Here is a 24,485-nt window from a genome sequence, read left to right as displayed (position 1 = left end):
GGAATGTTCTAGATGACAAACACAGTATAAGTAGAGCCAGCATACTGGTGTATCCACCACGAGAAAGACAAAACTAGGAATGTTCTAGATGACAAACACAGTATAAGTAGAGCCAGCATACTGGTGTATCCACCACGAGAAAGACAAAACTAGGAATGTTCTAGATGACAAACACAGTATAAGTAGAGCCAGCATACTGGTGTATCCACCACGAGAAAGACAAAACTAGGAATGTTCTAGATGACAAACACAGTATAAGTAGAGCCAGCATACTGGTGCATGCGGTGTACGAGGAAATGTTGAGTAGCCAGTTCTCGTCAAAACTAGACTTGCGCACTGGTAGCGAGTGGGGAAGGTATTCGTGGGCCAAAGGTATATCATATTCATTCATTTATTTATGTTTGCAATAGTAGCAGCAATACTGAATCGAATTGTCAATGCTCTTCCGTTTCTGGCTGAAATACTTTCCAACTACACTGTTTGTAGGACACTTTCACTCTTCAAGCTGATTTAAAATTAATGGACAACGACCTAGTCAGAATAAAGGAAATTTGATGCAAAAACCAGCTTCTACGCCGATATTGTAAGACCTTACAGCTTAATTCTATTTGGTTCCTTTAGTTGTCTAGAGTGAAGGTCGAGCGTCCTTGACCTGATTTAGTTTATCGTGAAAACGTCAGTGGAGATTGTTCAGACAAATCTGCGATTCTAAAAAAAATATAGAGAACGCTAGAAGATCACTATTGTCAACTAAAAAAAATAAGAAGAAAAAAATATTATACATAAAAAAGCTAAGGGAAAGAACCGCAAAATCACTGTAATAAAAAGTACTACATGAATAAGCTCTCTTTTTTTCTATATAAAACAAAATTACCTAAGTTTCACTAATTGATTAACTAACTGGTTATTTTTTTTTATTTCTTCGTATCATGTCATCGACTATAAATAAGAATTCAAAATTTCTTCAACTTCATCCGAGAATGACAAGTAGGAGACAAAACGTGTACAAAATGTAGAAAAGGGAATAACTTCTCATCCATAGCTAGATCTCTCAATAAGTAGCATTTATTTCCCTTTTCGATACCAAACAAAAATAAGCAATTGCCAATAATTAATAAACTAATGGGTGTGGGAGAAATAACGTGTTCAAAACATTGTACCAGAAAGACACAGTGAATTGATATTAGCATTGTAAAAATTAGTTTGTGCTACCAGTGAAATAGTTGAGGGATTCTATTCTACGCTGCTGATAAGTGTACCATCTGTATCCTGTCTTGTTATAAAATACCTGGCTGATAAACAGTTTCTGTACGCCGGATACACCAAAATAGTGTTGTTGTTTTTTTTACCATTGAAGAAAATCTCCATTTAAACTAGATCATCATTTTTCTACTATACTGGCAAATAAAAAGAATGATCTGCCCTTGCATTGATAGCTTAATGTTACCTATTTTAAAGTTAATGAATATTTAGCTATCTAATCCTAAAATCAAGCTTTTTCATTTATTCCTCAAATATGCAGTGAACTAAGTTTGTAGATCAAACTTTCATTAAATGTAATATATTAGATGTTCGTTCGTGGATGTTCGTTTAATACTAAACTAAAAATGGAAATAAAAATTCTTACATTTAAAGTTATACAAAGTGTGTTTGGATCAATCATTATTAAATTTGTAAAAGATCTAGATGCTTTTAGCTTTCTCAATGCGCTATGACCCTATTCCTTGTCTTGTCCAGTTGGGAAAGGGAGAGAAAGAAGAGGTATCTGTTAAAGGTTACCGTGATAGTTCAATTCAGTACACTAACCACTGTGCCAACAAAGTGCTTATGAAAATTGAAGGCTTCATAGCTGTCTATTGCTAGTTTCAAATCTGTAAGCAATAAGTATAAAGGGGACTAATTCAACTTATACCACCGCATCAGTGAAGTACAATTTTTTTCCCTTGTTCGATACCAAACAAAATAATTATTTACCAATAATTAATTAACTAATTCCTTTTTTTTTAATTGATTTTTGCTTTGTTGGGTACAAGAAATAATTGTGCAAAGTTTCAACTTGATCCGAGAATGGGTGTGGTAGAAATAACGTGTTCAAACTTTCTACCACACAGACAGTTGATATATCCTTTGTAAAAATTAGTAGCAAACAAACTGAAATATTATCGTCATAGCAAAACCTACAGGTATTACAAAAGAATCCATTGCTGCGCCGCTTACTGGACAGCCTTGAATCAGCACATAGGGCATTGGCCAGAGATTTCCCGGCAGGCTAATTTGTGAGCTCGCCACCCGTCCGGTTATGGTTGTAACATAGAGACATTTTGGGCGCCTATTTTAATGACAGCAAACACATTGTAAAACTGTGTCGTTGTTGTGTTCTCTGACGTACATGAATAAGAGAATTCTATCGCCAGCTAATCAGAACAAAAGCTGAACTCCTTCCTTTGATCACTGCTGCTTACCCATATCCTATGTGTCACACATGAAGTCGATGTCAATCGACATGTCATTCCACGTGGTTAATCTCATTGTGCCACTCAAGCGAATGTCATATTCATCCCCCGCCTCTTCCCACCCCGCGTGTAGATCGATATAGCTGCTAACTTAGGTGTATTTCCAAGTTGGATCAGACAATACACCACTTAGTACCTCCAAGGAAAATCACAGTGAAAGGTTATCAGCTAGAGTTGAGCAAAGGGATATAATTAGACATCACCTGGAATCTAATTATCTCCCCTATAAACAGCCGATGGACTAGAACTCCTTGTGTTTGGTAAAGTGCTTGTGTTTGGGAAGAAGATTGTAGGTCTTAGAGAGTAGAAGAGAGATAGAGAGAAAGTAAGAGAATGAGTAAAGAGAAAGAGCAAGAGAGAACTCCAGAATTTAAGTTATTGGAGAACTTTAATATTCTCACTACTTAGAAATCTGTCGACTTATGTTTGCTTCATGCTATCAAATGTCAATAAATAAAATGATCAACCGGTTAGCGGCTGTTACATGACATATAACTATCCACGCACACACACACCTATCCCCCCCACACACACACACAAATAATATATTTTTAGCATCTTAAAAGTGTATGGCTACTAGCCAAGTTTTCTAAAAAGTGTTCCCTACTCTTCTCAGGGTAGATGTTATCTCGAGTTGAATTTGCTCTGTTTATATTGTCCCATCTGGGACAAAGAGAGCTCAGAATTCCACTAGTTATCTTTCTTATACCTAAGGTATTCGGACATGAGCAATTTAAAGTTTTAAAAAAGTAAAGTTTCCCCTTTCAGACCTTGCGATCTATATGGCAGATGATGTAAAGGTCATCTGTTTATTTGGCCAATGGTTAAAAGTAGAGATGAGAATCGAACCCAACTTTTAAAGTTCGGGTTCGGTTCGGTTCGGTCAGATTTAAGTTCGAGTTCGGTTCGGTTCGATGACGAGTATAGTTCGGGTTCGGTTCGGTCAAGTCTAAAGTTCGGGTTCGGCTCGGTTCGATGTTATGAAATTATGTAATAGCAAAATTAAGTTATAAGGTTTAATGCAATTTATTAGTTAAAACTTTTTTATTTGAATTTTTACATAAAACAAATACTTTGCAATATATAATAGGCCTATGGGCAATACGTTTTCCAAAATAATGCTGCCTACATACATTTAAAGCGTTGTAAAAATTTCTTAATGGAAATAGAAATAAAGATGCGGTAGGTTTTCGCTCAAATAGGCAAGTGGTTTAATTCAGGGCGTGACTCGGAGCTAAGCGAATTTTTTTAAAAGGCTAATATCGATGTGCTTTCTTTCAGAACGCACTATTCATCATAATATAAAAAAAAAGTCGAGGGCCATATTAAATCTAATAATAAAGAGGCAGACCTGGCCAATAGAATTATGCAAGGGACATTCTAGGTAGGCCTACATATTGCGCACGTACTTCTATAATGGGCGTGATCTTTTTAAAGAAATATTCTTCGTGTAAAGACGTCTCTATCGAGGATTTTTTTTTTCACACATAAGTCGTCACTATTATAAATTGCATTATACGGAAAAAATTCGACTATTCTGAGACATAAAAAAAATGCAGAAAAATCACACTAGCGGAGATGTTTTAAAATGTTTTCTTCAAAACGTTTTTACCCACATTGTGCATACGCGCCTCGCAAAAAGCAGTCTTCAGTTGACAAGGTCTTATTAGAAGATAAAATGACATCTCCACTTAATATATTTTAATTTTTAAACATGTAATTATACCAATATTCAGATAAGTTACACTAAAAATAAAACTTTTTTTTTCGATGCCCCCTCTCTTTGTTAGTTGGTCGTTGGTTTGTCGCTTACAAACAGCTAGTACAATTGAACCAATATAGGCATTTTATATTTTTACCGGTAAGGATAGTATAGATGGACTTCTTATGGTCCGACAGTTATGCTGGGCAGGGCACGTATCCCGTATGGGAAACGAACGTATGCCAAAGGCAGTCTTTTTGTTTTGGTGAGCTAAAAGGTGGTCAACGTTACAGAGGCGCCCAATGGAAACTCTTCAAAGACCAGCTTAGGAGTCAACTTTCCTTGGCTGACATAGAAGAGAGCACCTGGTTGCATGTGGCCTTAGAACGTGTCAGTTGGAGTTCACTCCCGAAGGCCGCGGGATACACATTTGAGACCAAAAGAAAATCCGCTGCCGGGGACAAACGCAGACGCGAAAAGAAAAACTAAATCGACCACCTGCGAACAGTGGTTATGCTTGCCCTGGATGTGGCAAAATATGTAGGTCACAGCTGGGCCTGCATAGCCATGGGAAAAACTGCATTCCTCACTAATCTTCGGACTCGAAGACAAGCCTTATAATAACATTTAAACTTAATACACTTTCAAATAAAGTTCTTATGTGAACAACTCAATATAGCCTAACTGTTATTACAATATTCACATATTTAACTTGTGATAGAGATGTAATATTAATGAAATATACTGATATTTAAACAAAATCTAGGTCACCACAAAACAACGTCTTTACTCTTTCATGTCTCAAGATTGTTTGCCGTTTCACATTTGCATTACGCTAATTTCATCATCCTTAATGCATAAACACCAATCAATCGCTTAACCTCTTCATATCGCCACCAGACAACACACACTCACACACTCTATGACACCCCTTTTTGTCAGGAAGTTGTGTCTCCCCATCCCCCAATTCAAGGTACTAACCATCCCCACCCACGGGAGAGGACCCAAAGTTTGAGAAACGCTGCATTAAAAATACTGATGATCAATGCAAAACAGAATAATAGTAAAAATATTCAGGGGCGTAGATAGGAATTTTTCATCATTTGGGGGCCCGGGAGGGGCTGGACCTCTTTGGGGGCCCCTGCATTTTGTGTAATATTGAATATTTGTTGTAAAAAAACACTAATTTGGGGCCCCCCTCAAGTGGGGGCCAGGGGGGGTTTTACATTTCTCACCCTCCTCCCCCACCCTTGCTACGCCACTGATAATATTCCAATATGGAATACTTAAAAATTTTGTAAAAATAAATCACTTAATAGAAGATAATTAAAATTTATTTTAAACTAGAACACAAATGAACCTATTTATATCTACACTCTCTAATCGGCAAAAAATATTCTACTCTCAACTAACAGTCATCTCAAATAAAAGTGACAATGTTTTAATGTCAACTTTCTACTTACTAGGAACTTGAATCTAGATCTAATTAGAGGGCGCCTATTCGACTCAAAACCAATATTGCAAACAGCCCGCGAAAATTCAAGGTTAGGGGAGAGTCGGCACGTACGGAAAAACCCATGGGAATCAAAGCGAGCCGCTTTTTTTTTTTTTTTAAATACCCCCCCCCCTCCCAAGTTTTCAAATTATAATGGAATCATTAGAATTTAAATAAAATATTGAAGTAATTTTTATTTTAAACCCAAAATATAAAAAAGGGATGTAAAAATTGCAAAATTAGTTCGGTTAAGAAAAGGAGGGTTCGTTCGGTTCGGTTCGTACCAAGCAGTTTCAAAGTTCGGGTTCGGTTCGGTTCGGTCATAAGTGAGGTTCGAGTTCTGTTCGTTCGGTTCGGGTTCGGTTCGTTTCCCATCTCTAGTTAAAAGAGCTGGGTGTCATGTGGCCAGCACAACGACCAACAGCCTTTACTTTTATCCAACTAATGTCAGGTACCCATTAGAGCTGGGTGGACTTAGAGGCGCCCAAAGATTCCAAAATTCAAAATCCTAGTCTTCACCAGGATTCGAACTCAAGACTTTCCGGTTCGGAAACTAAGTGCTTTACCGCTCAGCTACCGCGTCTTCTAATAAATACTTGACTAATCGGTTCATTTTTTAATTGATTCATGTTTTAGTAGGTATATAAATAATTGTCTTCAGTTTCAACTGGATCCGAGACTGGGGGGGTGGGGTGGGGGTGGAAGAAACAACGAGTTCAACTATTTAAGGGGACATAACCCGACATATTTAGCCATATCTGTGAATACTGAATGATTTATTTCCCTTGTTGGTATCAAACAAAATTATTTAAAAAAAAAACAGTAATTAACTGACTAATTGGTTGTTGTTTTTTTTAAATAATTCATGTATTGTCTAAGCCTTAAATAATTGTGCCAATTTTACCATTGATCCGGGAATGGTAGTGGCAGAAATAACGTGAGTTGATATAAGCTTTGTATTAAACCTTTTCTTTCCTGTACCTATTGGGAACATACACAAAAAGAACTTTTATTTCACTATAGTCTTAATACATAAACACACTCGCTTGCACACACACACACACACACACACACACACACACTAGCGAAGACACATCAAAACACATCTGGAAGGTGAAAGAGCTGTGAGTATCTGAAGGTAGACTCACCTGGAAACAGTTTCCTGGCTCCCGCGGTTCATAGCGGTACGACCACATCATTTGTGACGCAATCTGATGTTTTGTAAAATGGTTGTCAAGGTTTGGTGTGGTCGCGCGAGCATTTGATGTTAAGACTCACGCTGACTGGGTTTACAGGTAATTAACATTGGTCATAGATTTAGTTCTACGTGTATACTGAGCTAGATCATCACTTTACAAAGCTTGCACTTTCCAGAAGGGAATTTGTATTGTATTGAAGCAAGGTGAGGAACTAGACTACTAGCAGACGATGAAAAAGTACTTCCGCAATTAAAACTTTAACGTAACAAAACGTTTTAATGGTAGCCAATAGCAAACAAAATCGTGCCCAAGAGCTAAAAATAGCTTTTAAAAAATTCAAAGGGAGCTAAAAAAAAATAATAAAATAAGCATAGTTTAGACGCTGATCAGGATCTGAATATTTCTAGATTTATTATTATATCAACAAAAAAAGAAATAACAAGGGCAAATGTGAACATTCGAGAAAATGTTCGTTGTGCTTTATACATAATTTTCTCTGTGGATTTTTTAAAAATTGATTTTGTTTTAATTTTATTGTGTCTTTGTACCGGAAATGTTCTGTGTGAATATTTATACTACGATTCAACTTTGTGATACGAAGATAGAAAATAAACACTATAATGATAAGCTTGGTTTGTCTTTCTGTCCACAAAATTTCAGGTGTATTCCTGAATCACCAAATTTGTAACTTTGAAAGGTACTTTAACACTTAGGACTCCAGTCGTCCGGTCCTACATATCCAGACCAATAAACCAGATCACATCTTTATTTCTAGTGGCTCGAATCCCAACCGAGCTCTCTTAGTTTCAGAAAATAAAATAGTTCGCTTAGACTTGGAAAAAGTTTTCTAAGAAAATGCGGTGTATTTGTTTTTACCGCTAAATATTTTGATATAAAAAAACATTTTCGACTCACATTTACAAGGGGAAAGAAAGCATATCTTTAAAAAACAAACAAACTTTCTAATGTGTATTGGAGAAGTGTACGCAAGGCGGGAAAATACTATAAATAGCTCGCTTTGTGTGTGTGTGTGTGTGCGTGCGTGTGTGTGTGTGCCACTCTCTCGTTGAATCCTGTGCAGAAACTAAAGGAAGTATTGCTAAGCTAGAGGTCTTTTAAAACTATAGTTCTAATGTGTGTGGGCACTTGTTTAAAACTATAGTTCTAATGTGTGGGCACTTGTTTAAAACTATAGTTCTAATGTGTGTGGGCAATTGTTTAAAACTATAGCTCTAATGTGTATGGGCACTTGTTTAAAACTATAGTTCTAATGTGTGTGGGCAATTGTTTAAAACTATAGCTCTAATGTGTGTGGGCACTTGTTTAAAACTATAGTTCTAATGTGTGTGGGCACTTGTTTAAAACTATAGTTCTAATGTGTGGGCACTTGTTTAAAACTATAGTTCTAATGTGTGTGGGCACTTGTTTAAAACTATAGCTCTAATGTGTGTGGGCACTTGTTTAAAACTATAGCTCTAATGTGTGTGGGCAATTGTTTAAAACTATAGCTCTAATGTGTGTGGGCACTTGTTTAAAACTATAGCTCTAATGTGTGTGGGCAATTGTTTAAAACTATAGCTCTAATGTGTGTGGGCACTTGTTTAAAACTATAGTTCTAATGTGTGTGGGCACTTGTTTAAAACTATAGCTCTAATGTGTGTGGACACTTGTTTATAGTTTTAATTTGTGGGCACAGTTTAAAAACTATGTTTTAATTTGTGGGTACAGTTTAAAAACTATAGACTGAAGTTATCTAAAATCTTTCGTTTGTAGTACACAATCAGTTCAATCTAGATCTAGACCAAGTACACAATCAGTTCAATCTAGATCTAGAAGTATTAGACTTTTTACTCTATAAATAAAAACCAATTTAAACCCAATAGGTGTACTAACTAGAGGTAATAAATGAGAATTGATACGAAGATCTTGTGAACATTATATGTCATGCTTTTTAAAATTTAGTTGGCGAAAAGGAAGTTCAATTAAGCGTCCTTGACCTTGTTTATTTGCGTAGACACTTTGAACCAATCTAAGTTCAAGTTACAGTCATAAACTAACGGTTTCGTTTGGGCAAAAGTTGTGTCTGTTAGTAAGTCGAAGTGTTTATATATTGTAATCCGTAACAACATAATTAACTGCTTGGAAAACAAAACAGATGCAAGTTATCTTTTTAGGGATAGATTTCAGATTCCAGTAAATGCAGATTTAAATTCATGCACATGAATAAAACATACCTCAACTTCTGCCTCTCATTCCCCGCCTGTTCCCGCCTTATCCTAATTATGAAGAGACTCCCTCATAAATATTCTATTCTCTCTCAGATTGATAACTTCAAGTACCAACAGAGTCCGCCATCTTGGATCTACAGCGCACGACTATTCCTGAGATCCGAATGGAACCGAAGGTCTTACTTAATAATGAATGGCCTTCTAGAACAGTAGTGATATGAAAACAAACGCTGTTGTTCTGGATTTGGATCACTTGATCCTGAAAAAGAACCAAAAGCCGATCTCGCAGTGTTTAATAATGATTCTGTTCCTAGAATATCATTTGATAGCAAGGGCGGACTGGCTATACGGGCAAACGGGCAAATGTCCAGTGGACCCGTACCCAAATGGGTTGGTGGGGTCGCCGAATGGGCCACTTCGAATGAGAATAAGTAAAGTAAATGAGCATTTCCTGTTAGGATGGGGTTATTATTGTATACAATAATCGATAGATCCAGTTTTACCAAAAAAGAATGACTCAAATATAGCGCGTCCAGTCAAACGTGCAAAGATCCCAGGATTTCCCCGCTATGAGTTTAACGCCATTAGGGGAAGAGAAAATTGTCTAATGGAAGAATATAAACAGGACGATGGCTATTGTGTTGGATGTGAGAGCAAGGAGAATTGTCTTGTAATAAATGTTCCAATGGTTGTTACTAAATTTGAAAGAAGTGCAATGTATCGACAGAGCGCAAGTGTAATGTATCGACAGAGTGCAAGTGTAATGTATCGACAGAGCGCAAGTGTAATGTATCGACAGAGCGCAAGTGTAATGTATCGACAGAGCGTAAGTGTAATGTATCGACAGAGCGCAAGTGTAATGTATCGACAGAGCGCAAGTGTAATGTATCGACAGAGCGTAAGTGTAATGTATCGACAGAGCGCAAGTGTAATGTATCGACAGAGCGCAAGTGTAATGTATCGACAGAGCGTAAGTGTAATGTATCGACAGAGCGCAAGTGTAATGTATCGATAGAGCGCAAGTGTAATGTATCGACAGAGCGCAAGTGTAATGTATCGATAGAGCGCAAGTGTAATGTATCGACAGAGTGCAAGTGTAATGTATCGACAGAGTGCAAGTGCAATGTATCGACAGAGTGCAAGTGTAATGTATCGACAGAGCGCAAGTGTAATGTATCGATAGAGTGCAAGTGTAATGTATCGACAGAGTGCAAGTGCAATGTATCGACAGAGTGCAAGTGTAATGTATCGACAGAGTGCAAGTGTAATGTATCGATAGAGTGCAAGTGTAATGTATCGACAGAGTGCAAGTGTAATGTATCGACAGAGTGCAAGTGCAATGTATCGACAGAGCGCAAGTGCAATGTATCGACAGAGCGCAAGTGTAATGTATCGACAGAGCGCAAGTGTAATGTATCGATAGAGTGCAAGTGTAATGTATCGACAGAGTGCAAGTGTAATGTATCGACAGAGCGCAAGTGTAATGTATCGATAGAGTGCAAGTGTAATGTATCGACAGAGTGCAAGTGTAATGTATCGACAGAGTGCAAGTGTAATGTATCGACAGAGTGCAAGTGTAATGTATCGACAGAGTGCAAGTGCAATGTATCGACAGAGTGCAAGTGTAATGTATCGACAGAGTGCAAGTGTAATGTATCGACAGAGCGCAAGTGTAATGTATCGACAGAGTGCAAGTGTAATGTATCGACAGAGTGCAAGTGTAATGTATCGACAGAGCGCAAGTGTAATGTATCGACAGAGCGCAAGTGTAATGTATCGACAGAGTGCAAGTGTAATGTATCGACAGAGCGCAAGTGTAATGTATCGACAGAGTGCAAGTGTAATGTATCGACAGAGTGCAAGTGTAATGTATCGACAGAGTGCAAGTGTAATGTATCGACAGAGCGCAAGTGTAATGTATCGACAGAGTGCAAGTGTAATGTATCGACAGAGCGCAAGTGTAATGTATCGACAGAGCGCAAGTGTAATGTATCGACAGAGCGCAAGTGTAATGTATCGACAGAGCGCAAGTGTAATGTATCGACAGAGCGCAAGTGTAATGTATCGACAGAGCGCAAGTGTAATGTATCGACAGAGTGCAAGTGTAATGTATCGACAGAGCGCAAGTGTAATGTATCGACAGAGCGCAAGTGTAATGTATCGACAGAGTGCAAGTGTAATGTATCGACAGAGCGCAAGTGTAATGTATCGACAGAGCGCAAGTGTAATGTATCGACAGAGCGCAAGTGTAATGTATCGACAGAGCGCAAGTGTAATGTATCGACAGAGTGCAAGTGTAATGTATCGACAGAGCGCAAGTGTAATGTATCGACAGAGCGCAAGTGTAATGTATCGACAGAGCGCAAGTGTAATGTATCGACAGAGCGCAAGTGTAATGTATCGACAGAGCGCAAGTGTAATCATCAGCTTGGGTGTTGAGTTCTTGCTTACGCAAGTAACTAGTTCAAGAAGTTTCGGCACGTTGAACTGTTTACAGAGAAGTCTGAAATGCATTTTGTCACAAAACACTCGCAAAGTTTCATGTTTAAGGCTGTTGATAAAGTGTTGATGATTAGGGACCTTAACGTCTTACAAAACTCAATGCATTGCAAAGAACTTTCATGTTGCTCCCTTTTCAAGTAGTATGCTTCACTCTTTTAATTAGATCAAATCGATTCTAAATCATGTAATAAGGTATTCTATTCTAACTATTCTATTCAAACTAATTAATGTTGCAATTGTAATATTGTTCTTTCTAATTGAGATTCCCTAAACCCTGTGTACAAATACAATGTGTTCAGTTAGGTCAATCTAAAGCCACTTTTGCATCTTTCCTTCAGTGTTCAATACACTTTCAAAACTTTTCATTATTTTGAGGAGGGCAGGTAACAGTAGATGTAAGCCGTATGACAATCAATGTCTGGGTAGGGTGGTGTGTTAATGCCAGGGCAGATTTTGACACCCAGTCCGCCCCTGTTTAATGGTTAAGTTTGGGCAAAAATGTTTCCCTTCTTTAGACATGCCTGTAATTTTGTAACCAATCTTGTATATTATTTATTATGATTTAAAATATTTGTTCTGTTGTATAAAACATTAAAGCATGGTTATTTATTCGTTCGATTCTGATGTAATCCCTGGAAAAACTTGCTTTATTCCTAATTGGGTCTCTATGTACAATTGAACGTAAATGACACAACATGTTGGTATAGATTGTTTGTTGGTCTGAGACTAAACTGAAATGTTAGACTTTAGAGTGGAAATGAACGGTTTACTGATGTGTGTTGTTGGTACTGGAATTTTGATACTAAACTCGCCCATCGTAACAAAAGTATGTGTAGTATATACGACACATTGATTCTCTGTATGCCTTATAAGCAGAGTCATAAAGGTATGGTCTTGTTTTTCGCATTGTCTTACTAATATACTCATGAAGTCTGCAATAAACGCAAATGCATATATAAATTAAATAGTTTTTAATGAAATAACGCATTATATGGTTAACCTATTAACTTGACATATATTATATATAATACTAGCCTATATACAATGTATTTTACTGGATTTCTTAAACGCTGATGATATTTTGATCTTTTTTTTTCTTTCTTTTTGCTTTTGAAAAAATAATCCATAGCACGGAGATTACTTCCCTTGCGACTCTTAATTACAGGTTTATCTGCCCATGTTTCCGCGTTTCCATCAACCTGCCATCTTATCGGTGCCATCTTGCTCCTGCGGAATGAGCCGTGCAGCAGATCTGACCTTGAAATCTTGCTTTGTTTAGAGAGGGCATTGTTTAAAAATACCTCATTAAATTTGAAAAAAAGAAGCCAATTTTAGGAAATAAAAACATACAAGCTTATATACGGGAATGAACTGCACATCTACCGCCATATCTCTCAATACTGATAGATTGATTTCCCTTTTTATAACAAACAAAATAAATTAATTACCACTTTTTCGAAAGCTTTAATAAAAATCCACTTACTAATAATAAAAAATACTGAAAGCATGACATATCATAAAAGAAAGAGTGTACTTCTAAATTACATTTAATTGTCCTTCGTTTAGAAAAATAACATTTTTTAATATGCATATTTTAGTAATAAAAAATTAAAATTTTTAGGTTTACGCAATGTAGTAAATCCGAAGCTACTTTTGTATGTATCGAGCACACTGTAAGCAGACACCATTTAACCACGACAATGTTGCCAACTGTAGATTTAAAGTAGTGTCGGGAATAAAAAAAAAAAACATACAGCATACAAAGTTTCTGACCCATCCTTAAATCCGACCCTGTGGCATATAAGTGAAGAAATTCTAACGCTTTTTTTTTTACTTTCTAATTGGCCAATTTTTTGGTTGTTGTTGTCTTAAGTCTAGTGAGACCTTTTGTTAGTGGAGATTCTTAATTGAAATTGTTCACCTGGTTGTCTGGTTAGTGTCCTAGGTGTATTCGCACAGGTTCATTATGTCCAATATCATTTTAGGCCTATGTGGTTTACTTTAGCTCATTCCATCCTGCATCTGTTTTTTTTCCTTTAAGTTCTTATAGCTAGATCTTGTGTTTTTTTTCCCATAGGTGAGCTCACCTTTTTGGATTAAGACATTTGTTTGATGTGTTAAAGATGTGTGATGGTCTTACATGTCTGATGTATTGATATACATTTATGATGTGTTGAGATGTGTGTCGTGTATTGATATATTTGTATGAACGAATGAAAATATGTATTTCATGTGTTGATATATGTATATATATATATATATATATATATACTGCCCTATTGATTACAAGGTTTGAAAGGGGGAATTTTAAAAAAAATAAAACCTATTTTCATAAGCACTTGGCTAGTTCAGTGGCTAGCGTGTCGGCCTCTTCCATCATGGAAGCTTAAGCCTTCAAATTCGAATTTAGACTCGAGCAACTTTTTTTTAAAATTGGTTTTAAAAAGCAACTATTGAGGTCTTTTCCAGATACTCTTACCCCCCCCCCCCCCCTCACTGATCCATACATTTTAAAAGCACGAACCAGTTGGTCAAATATTTCCAATGGAATAGATTTATTATTGTTAGTCTAGCTCTAGTACAAATTAATTAAAATCACAGTTAATATAAGCTTTGTTCTTTAAAAAAGTAGTTTTTAAATTATATTTCACTTAGTAACCTTGACAGACGGACGGACAAACCACAGCAAAGTAATAGCGCTTTTCTCTTTTCGGGGGCAGTTAAAAATGAAGACATTTAGACAATATTTAAAAAAAATAATAATGACCGTTGATTATTGTTGTTACGAAATGTTTTACTTACACATTGTCTTGTTCACTTTTAACACTGACCTAAAATCAATCGATATCTCGGGTCGATTTCTCTTCGTCAATGGACACCAGCGATTAAGGGATTCATTAGTGACTGGACAAAGCTAAAGTGATACAGTTTAGTTAATTACTAGCAGTTGTTACTACATTTGCCTGACGTTATAAAATAACGATATGAGAAAATTTATTATTTTTTAAATATTAGTTTTCAAAGAGGTATGCCAAAACTACATTATAATTATATTTGGCTGTATAGCCTACTACATATTATTATTTCTCATTTTAAACTAGAGTTACTAGATTGTAGCTAGATAATGTTTTTGTATTTTAAAGACACAATAATACTTACGCTCACTCTCTTGTGAAATAATATTTTTAAAATGAAATATAATCAAATATAATAGCTACTGTATTATTGTAAACTTCTTGGCCTTTTTTTTAAAATGTATTTAAACAGATACTTATCACCATCGCTTCATGGTCGTGTGGAATACGATCTGGAGTGTTATTTCGACGATCCAGGGTTCGAATCCCACTTGCAGCCATCCCTCGGCGTCCTGCTGGATGTTTGGGCCCACATGTAACAGTCTTCAATTCTGAAGTAACGAGCGAATCATGTCAAACAAAACTAAGATCAAGCTTAAGACTTGCACTAATCTTAAATGAATAGAAATGTCAGTTCCCAAAGACAGCATTAGATTGAGTATGTTCCAGATACATTTTACAACAAAACAAAGCTTATAGTGAATGTAGTTGTTGTAACAATTAGTTGGTGTCAGTTACGCAATTAAATTTGTAATAGATCTAGACTCTTAGAGTAACAATACTGGATCTTTGCGATTACAAATATGTCTAGCAATTGTTTTTGTTTAACGCAATTTCATGCTATTAGCTTTCTCAATACTCTTATGATTCTATCACTTACACGAATAGTGCAACAAGGGACAGGGAGAGGCTTATGAAAATATAAAGTTTTATAATGATCTATTGTTGGTTTCAAACTTTAAAGCATTCTCTCCACAGTGTGAAGTGATATGGGCTTTATAAAAAAAAAGTATTGTGCTATTTAGATTAGCTATAATTCAAGCTGAATTTCAACTGTGAAATAAGAATAATAAAACGAGTTTAAACTCCTTTGAGCCTACTATTAAAATGATACCGTGTTTTAGTACAACAGATTTAGAATAACACAAAACGAAAGTGGTACTCCAAGGCCCAAATTGTTATCATTGTTTGATATTCTGTCATTTTGTGTGAGAACATGAGACTTGTATGGACTTATTGTTAAAACAACACTCAACTTTGAAATACAAACTTTCCTAGATTTGTAATGGTGTTTGATAGACAACGCAATGCTAGCACGTGACCTTTATGTCCAGTCCTTTTCTTTATTTCTCTTTCAACACGCATGCGCACCATTCCACATTCACACTTCGCTGCGCACCGACCGTAACACTGTGGACCGGAAATAAAAAATGAGTTACCCTATGAGAACTACTGCCATATTGATGACCGATGAAGACATTTAATAAATATGAACTTCTCTATGAACTTCTCTATATTTACGTCACAAAATCTTTCTGTGCTGCACGACCAGAGACCCTTCTCTGAGTCTGTTACACAGTGCCGCTCTCGACATGAAGTGGTTACGTTTGGGCAACGGCCCATCTGTTACAGGTCAACTTGACTGAAGTTTCATGCCCAGGTCGATGAAAGAGAACGCATACTTGCACATAGACTCTCCTAGGCGCATGCACAATCATGGTCGCATAGGAGAGGTGGATCAAGGGCAGGGATGTGGGAGGGGGGGGGGAGAGTAAAAGAAAGAAGGAGGCATTGTTTGTGCGCTCAAGGACTTGCATACACATAGGTGCTGCTACTGTGTCTTTAATGGTTTCTTTTGTTGTTGTTTTTTTTTAAGGATATTCATTTGATATGTAGTAACTAACATAATTGCTAGGGATGTTATATATAATTAAATTTTTACAATTGATTTTAGTGGTGAAAATGTCTTTGCATATTCGGTCGCGTTTTATTTGATGATCCAATGTGCAAATGTTTACAGGAGATCCTCTTGCTAACTAATCGCAGTATGAAAAGCAATTTTAAAATCACAGAAAAGATATTTGCTATGAAGAACATTCATCAGGATACCAGTGGCTAAGAAATTTTCAAAGAAGTTTCAGACATCATGGAGAATGTTTCTTCTTCATCTCTGAGTCCACCCAGCTCTAATGGGTACATGACATTAGTTGAGGAAAAGTAAAGGCGATTGGTCGTTGTGATGGCCACGTGACACCCTCGTTAACCGTGGACCACAGAAATAGATGCCCTTTACATCATCTGCCTTAAAGATCGTAAGTCCTGAAAGGGGAACCTTTTTTTATTATATCCTCGGGTTTTTAATAAAAGTGCTTTATTTTTTTATTTAATGGTTTTTATATCTTTTCTGTTATGTCGCCCGCGACACGAGAGTTGGAAATTAAAATGGCCCACCGGCCGAATAAGGTTTCGCATCTCTGTTTTATCTAATAAATAATTGAATTCAACATTATTACATGTACCTAGTTTTTGCTATTACCTAGTTTCATAACACTGAACAGAACCCGAACTTTAGACCTGGCCTAACCGAACCCGAACTTTAGACCTGGCCTAACCGAACCCGAGCTATACTCATCATCGAACCGAACCAAACTCGAACTTAAATCTGACCGAACCGAACTTTAAAAGTTAGGTTCGATTCCCATCTCTAATTTCAAGACTCAGAAATCAAAGGAGCAAAAATTGTATACTGGCAAAGGACTAAAGGCAGGCGACCCAGACCCGATGGATTGACAATGTAGAGGCAGATCTACAATATGGAAGTTTGGGGATAGAGATGAAAAGCCTCGGGAATAGAGATGAAAAGCCTCGGGGATAGAGATGAAAAGCCTCGGGAATAGAGATGAAAAGCCTCGAGGATAGAGATGAAAAGCCTCGGGGATGGAGAGACTCGGAAATCGACTAACCTAAATGTTTGGTATAGGAAAACAATGACTTCAATGAAGAAAACCAAACTTCCATCCACACTTAAACACACACATACCCACGCACGAAAATACTTACACATAACCCTAAAACACACATTAAGTAGTATCGCTAACATAGCTATTGGTAAAATAGCTATCGTTATCTAATATATATAGTAGAATGTAAGGTGTATCTATGTATGTATACCTGTATACTTGTATGTATGTATACCTGTATACTTGTATGTATGTATGTATGTATACCTGTATACTTTTATGTATGTATGTATGTATACATGTATACTTGTATGTATGTATGTATGTATGTATGTATACCTGTATACTTGTATGTAAGTATGTATGTATGTATGTATGTATGTATGTATGTATGTATGTATACCTGTATACTTGTATGTATGTAGGTATGTATGTATGTATGTATGTATGTATGTATGTATGTATATATGTATGTATGTATGTATGTATGTATGTATGTATGTATGTATGTATGTATGTATGTATGTATACCTGTATACTTGTATGTATGTATGTATGTATGTATGTATGTATGTATACCTGTATACTTGTATGTATGTATGTATGTATGTATGTATGTATGTATGTATGTATGTATGTATACCTGTATACTTGTATGTATGTATGTATGTATGTATGTATGTATGTATGTATGTATGTATGTATGTATGTATGTATGTATGCATGTATGTAAATCTTGCATAGAAATCAAAACGTTTGACCAATCTTGATGAAAGTTGGCTTGAACGTCCCTTGGATACTAGCGGTGATCTTAGGATCTATAAAGTTATACTACAACAAGAGGAGAGTTTACTAAAGTTAAGTCAATGATGCATCTTGACATAGATTTTAAATATATTATCAGCATCGATACCTTTATAATAAAACAAATTTAAAATCCGAACGAAAAATCCCGAGCAAAGCCGGGACAAAAGTTGGTAAAAAATTAAAATTGAAATCCTAGTTGTTTCCTAGTAAATATTGTTATCTCTGCTGAGGTATGTCAGACGATGTCACTGTACTGTGCTACTTCTCCCATAGCACTTCAGACAGAGATTAAAATAATTAAGTATTAATCTCATTTGACCAAAAAAAAATAATTGAAAAGTAAGACAATGAAGACAATAGTATAGAGAGAGAGAGAGAAAGAGAGAGAGAGAGAGAGAGAAAGAGAGAGAGAGAGAGCAATGGATTTGGTCACTCTCTAACGATTTGTTCAAGCTTGATATCTGTGTGAGGAGCTAGTCCACTAGTTGTGCTAGGATTTGTTTTCTTGTGTTTTCAACAATTCGGGGCACGACTGTATTAGAAGATACTCTGAAATACTGTTTTCTTATGTTTTCAACAATTCGGGGTATGACTGTATTAGAAGATACTCTGAAATACTGTTTTCTTATGTTTTCAACAATTCGGGGTAAGACTGTATTAGAAGATACTCTGAAATACTGTTTTCTTATGTTTTCAACAATTCGGGGTATGACTGTATTAGAAGATACTCTGAAATACTGTTTTCTTATGTTTTCAACAATTCGGGGTATGACTGTATTAGAAGATACTCTGAAATACTGTTTTCTTATGTTTTCAACAATTCGGGGTAAGACTGTATTAGAAGATACTCTGAAATACTGTTTTCTTATGTTTTCAACAATTCGGGGTATGACTGTATTAGAAGATACTCTGAAATACTGTTTTCTTATGTTTTCAACAATTCGGGGTATGACTATTAGAAGATACTCTGAAATACACTGTTTTCTACTACGCTTTGCGATTTCCCACTAGCTAGGTAGGAACTAACAGAAGTTATGCAGGGAGCGATATGTAACTACCATAATCATCTGACATCGACTATACTCTCTTGTACATTTAATATCTTACATAACACACAGCTGGAGAGCTCTCTCTCAAGTCACTGGACACATATTTGAGGCCCCAAAAAAGTCCTTGTCGAAGAGAGGCTCACAAGACGAAATAAGAACTTGAACAGACCCCTGGAGGACAACGGCTTTGTATAAAGATTGGTCACATAGGCTTATCACAACTGGGTTTGTGTGATCACTTTAAAGACTGTATTCATCGAAGACCTTAATCTACATCACTTGTGTGACATTTGAGTCTCAACTTAACGTCTTTCTGTGATGCATTTTGCAATCATCTATTATACTGGTTAGGTCTGGGAGGCTGCGTAAACTTTGATTACGGGGGGTCGTCACTATTAAATGTCTGGAATCTACTAACTTAGTCAACTGCTATAATTTTAAAAATCTCTATCTTTCGTATAAGTTTTAAACTGCTCTTGGTTTTCTAATCAATTGTGAACCAAATCAAACATAGAATAACAACTATAAGAATGCGCGCCCTTCTAGAGGGCGCCTAGTCAATAACAGCATTAACTCTCTGGTCAGCCTCAACCATGGCTCAGCCCCCGTCCAATCCCTCACCACATACGCTCTTCCTGGGGGCCTGACTTCCCGTCACTCTAACCACCGCCACCGCGACACAGCGCGACATCCACCTCAATCACCAAGATTCTGTCGTTTGGCCAGAAACACAGCGACCAGGATTTTTATCAATGAGAAATAGAGAGAGAGGCCGGTGTTGTTGTTGGGTTTTCGCCTCTTTTTTTTTTCTTCCCTCTCATCCCCCCTCGCACCCTCTCCCACAGTCAATCATCCTCTTCAAATTATACGTCTTTTTTTTTTTCTGTTTTCACCTGTGCAGCAGAGAGAGAGAGAGAGAGAGAGGAGGGCATCCACTTCGTTCGTCTCCGTCACAAACTCATTTTCTCTACAGACTGTGTGATGGTACACTCATCATTTATTTTGTTTGTTAAAGTGTGAAGTTCAATTTGTGTTTCCTTATAATAAGTGGGATACTGAACTCATACATTCTGTGCTAGCCTTCTCTCTAGGATATACTACACTCGACAGTCCTCTGTTTGGCTTCTCTCCTGGATATACAGCCTACTTAGGATTGTCTTATCTGTGATTTTTAATCTAGATCTATTCCTATAACATTGCCGACGTATTGAGATAAAAGGATTTTTTTTTTTTTTTTTGTCTTTATCACTAATATGAAAGCTTTTATCTGATACTTTGTTTAGATCTGAACTGAATTACTGATTGATTCTGTCTCGTAAAATTGTAACGAGCTTATTGTTAGATTATCTCCCTTGTCGATACAAGTGATGTACTCAGGAACACTGCAGGAATAGATCATTCACCGGATTTTATTGTATGTGTATGTCACGGTAGCTGGAGTTACTTCCCGTGTTCACGTCATTAAAACACTAGCTGGGTTTGTTTTTTTTTTTTGGTCAATCTTTTGACCTTGGTATATAAAAAAAAAAATATAGTAGTGTGGAAATGTTTGTCAACAATAGAGGGGAAGTCACGTGCAGCAAGTCACGTGATTTGTGCTGTGCGTTGATCAACAAATGTCTTTTCAATGCTCGAGACATAACGTGCCTCTTATTTGTGTTTTCCACCCCACCCCCTTCTCTCCCTCACGTTCTCACATCCATCAGCGACTTCCCTTTCTCCAGATTGATTGTTAAACCAAGAAATATCTGTGTTTTATGTGCTGAGGGGTGCTGATGAATGTTGAATTGTTTTCATCTCTGGATGTCAAAAAAATTGGCTTCTTGGGGGGATGAGGGCGCTGATATGTAACTATATATTATTTGTGTGTGTATATCAGTCGATGCATTAGGCTTATGTGCAGGGATATCTAGATAAGAGCTCACTAAAGCTCGTGAACTAGGATAGTATTCGATCTAGTAGATAAAAATAATAGTTAACTCCCTTTATATTGAGATAGTTAACTCCCTTTATATTGATCTCTGTGGACCTAATTTAAAGATAACAGTTGACTATTTAACTCCCATTGTTTAAATTGATTATTTCATCTTCGGGTCACAAGATTAAATTACAGTTTCATTATTTATGTCTTACCTTTTTTTTTACACCAACGAGACATTATGGGCGAAATGTTTTGTAGTGTTTCAGCCACGTATACATACTTTAAGCAGCTAATATTTGATTACCTCGTCAAGTCAACTCAATGCTAATAGATGCTTCAGTTTCTAAGAACTTCTAACAAGAAACATAATGTGAAACGGGTGATAAGCTCGCGTCTTGTGGATCACTTTGAACGCTAGAGGTTAAAGGTCAGATCCTTAAGACGTAGGCAATTGATAATTCACAGGGCTCTGTGAGAGATGCGCAGGAAACGAAGAGTCACAGATTGCTTGACATAGTTATATAGCACTACATTCCAGAGCCTTTCAGTACATTGACATAGTTATATAGTACTATATTCCAAAGCCTTTCAGTACATTGACATAGTTATATAGTACTATATTCCAAAGCCTTTCAGTACATTGACATATTTATATAGCACTACATTCCAGAGCCTTTCAGTACATTGACATATTTATATTGCACTACATTCCAGAGCCTTTCAGTACATTGACATATTTATATAGCACTACATTCCAGAACCTTTCAGTACATCGACATATTTATATAGCACTACATTCCAGAGCCTTTCAGTACATTGACATATTTATATAGCACTACATTCCAGAGCCTTTCAGTACATTGACATATTTATATTGCACTACATTCCAGAGCCTTTCAGTACATTGACATATTTATATAGCACTACATTCCAGAACCTTTCAGTACATCGACATATTTATATAGCACTACATTCCAGAGCCTTTCAGTACATTGACATATTTATATAGCACTACATTCCAGAGCCTTTCAGTACATTGACATATTTATATAGCACTACATTCCAGAGCCTTTCAGTACATTGACATATTTATATAGCACTACATTCCAGAGCCTTTCAGTACATTGACATATTTATATAGCACTACATTCCAGAGCCTTTCAGTACATTGACATATTTATATAGCACTACATTCCAGAGCCTTTCAGTACATTGACATATTTTTTTTATTTTCTAGTAGGCCGGTGCATAATGTTATGTTAGGATTTTCACACACATATATATATATATGATCTATAGCTATACGAAATTTATCAAGCCTTTTTTAAAAAATTCGTTGTATTTTAAATGAGCTCTATTTACCATATTTAAAACTATCACTGCGGATTATTTATCAGTTATGAAATGTGTCAGTATTTAATTAAACCTAGAAATATAACTTTTAACGTATATATCATTGCGATGTTTTTTTAAAATTTAGAAATGTTTCTTAGGAGTCTCCCCTGAAAATATGTTTGACTTGTTTGCATTAAAGAAGATATAGAAACAGAATGATAATTTAGACGTAATGATGAAATCAGGAGATGATTGAGTTATACGATGATTACGTCACGATATTATGAAGTCATGAAATTATTACGTTGCGAAGTCATTTAAGTGATGAGATGATTAAGTGATGAGATGATTAAAACAAACATTGGCTCAGATAAGACTGAAATAATCTCTATTTGTTTATTGTCTTTATTTCTTTAACTCTTTTCAAATCATAATTATCTTTAATTAATGTCTTGCGTTGCACATACTGAAGGGGCAGTAACTCTTTCCCAAGGTAGCAAGGAGTTGTCTTCTTTTTTATGTACTCGCGTTTGTTGCTTATTTATAGATAGAATATGTTGGAAAAAACGTAGAGCTAGGGTGATGTGAGGAGACTTGGAGAAAAAATAAATGATGGAGTCGTTGTTTCTTTTTTTTTTTTATCTTTGTGGTAGGACGTGAGGGTGTGCAAGAGCGGGGTTTGCCGGGGGTGGTGCTAGAATGTCAGTTTTGATACACATAATAAAGTCTATGATGGGAGATAACTAGGTTAGGTCTGCCCTCCGGATGTGTCCCCAGAGTATTATTTTTGGTACATTGTCAGTCAATTTGCTGATATATGCACGTGATTAGTAGATCTAGTAGTTGAGGTTGTTTTATCTACACATAAAGAACAAAGTTACGTTTACACTCTGTGTGTGTGTGTGTGTGTGTGTCTGATTCAGGATACATGCACGACTGCCTGGTCGTGTGCTATATGCATGTCGGACTGCCGTGGTCCTGAGTAGGAACCTTGCCAGATACCATCTCTTTGCAGTCATGCAGGAATTCTGTGTTGGGATGTGACAATTGTCATTTCTGAAGCCACGTCTAGTCTACCACTTCTTCCAACACTGTGTATGTTCCTTCAATGGGATGTGCTAGACCGCTGAGATATAGGTTTACAGAAGCACAAAGAGTAAGAACCATTTCAAACTTTGAACCTTTTTCTCAGCTTTTTAGCTGTTTCGGTTTATTTCTGCCTATTTTAGTGGTCATCCTTGTTGAAACACATATTTACTCCGATAAATTAGATCACACTGTGCCTCTGTTTAGCTGGTCTTTGGGTTACACGATGAGGTATGACTTCATCAAGTGAATTTATTTTTGGTTCTAAATTTCTTTATTTATGTAACAACACTTGTGCCAGATGTAACAACATGCACGATGTTACGATGTGTTGTTATGCCGGGGATTTTACTTGAATTCAATAGTTAACAAAAATGACGATCTAGAATCACAATTGACGATTCTTTGATAAAACAAAACTCTGGAACTTTATTAAATACAACGTAAGTACAGTTTATGTACAAATTACAAATCAATGAGCATGAAACATATTACAAAGGCTTTTCCAACAGAGCTCTTAAAAACGTGACTGACTACAAGGACTTAATATTCTCGACTGCCTTTTACTTTCTTACTACCGCCAATTCTCTGGCGCTAACTCTTTTCAAAAATGTCTTTGTTTAATTTCAAATCAACCAATAGATTTCAAACATACTAATTACGTCCCTTGGGTAAATCCTGACTTGAACGTCAAGTGTCTAAATTTGAGGATTAAATCCCGAGACTCATGTCGAGGGCTTATATTACTTTCAAAAGTGAAATGTACAAACAATTCTATAATGTAATCTGTGACATATTACCCCCCTCTCCATTTAGCATTTGTATGGTAATAG

The 24,485-nt window shown here is 36.4% G+C and overlaps 1 protein-coding gene across 13 annotated transcripts in view; it reads left to right on the top strand.

Moving 5' to 3' along the window:
- LOC106060855 (ras-interacting protein RIP3-like) overlaps nucleotides 1-24,485 on the top strand; it is a 215,055-nt gene that overhangs the window by 98,233 nt on the left and 92,337 nt on the right. The window contains exon 1 of one of the 13 annotated variants that reach the window (XM_056029785.1): nucleotides 20,181-20,294. The exons of 8 other annotated variants lie outside the window; for them this stretch is intronic. The gene's annotated coding sequence lies outside the window, so the exon portion shown is untranslated. 4 more of the 13 variants (XM_056029788.1, XM_056029791.1, XM_056029790.1 and 1 more) reach the window with 4 other exon arrangements.

Source organism: Biomphalaria glabrata, chromosome 5, assembly GCF_947242115.1.
Source record: "Biomphalaria glabrata chromosome 5, xgBioGlab47.1, whole genome shotgun sequence".
Taxonomy (NCBI): Eukaryota; Metazoa; Mollusca; class Gastropoda; family Planorbidae; genus Biomphalaria; species Biomphalaria glabrata.
This window is presented reverse-complemented; position numbering and strand designations above follow the sequence as displayed.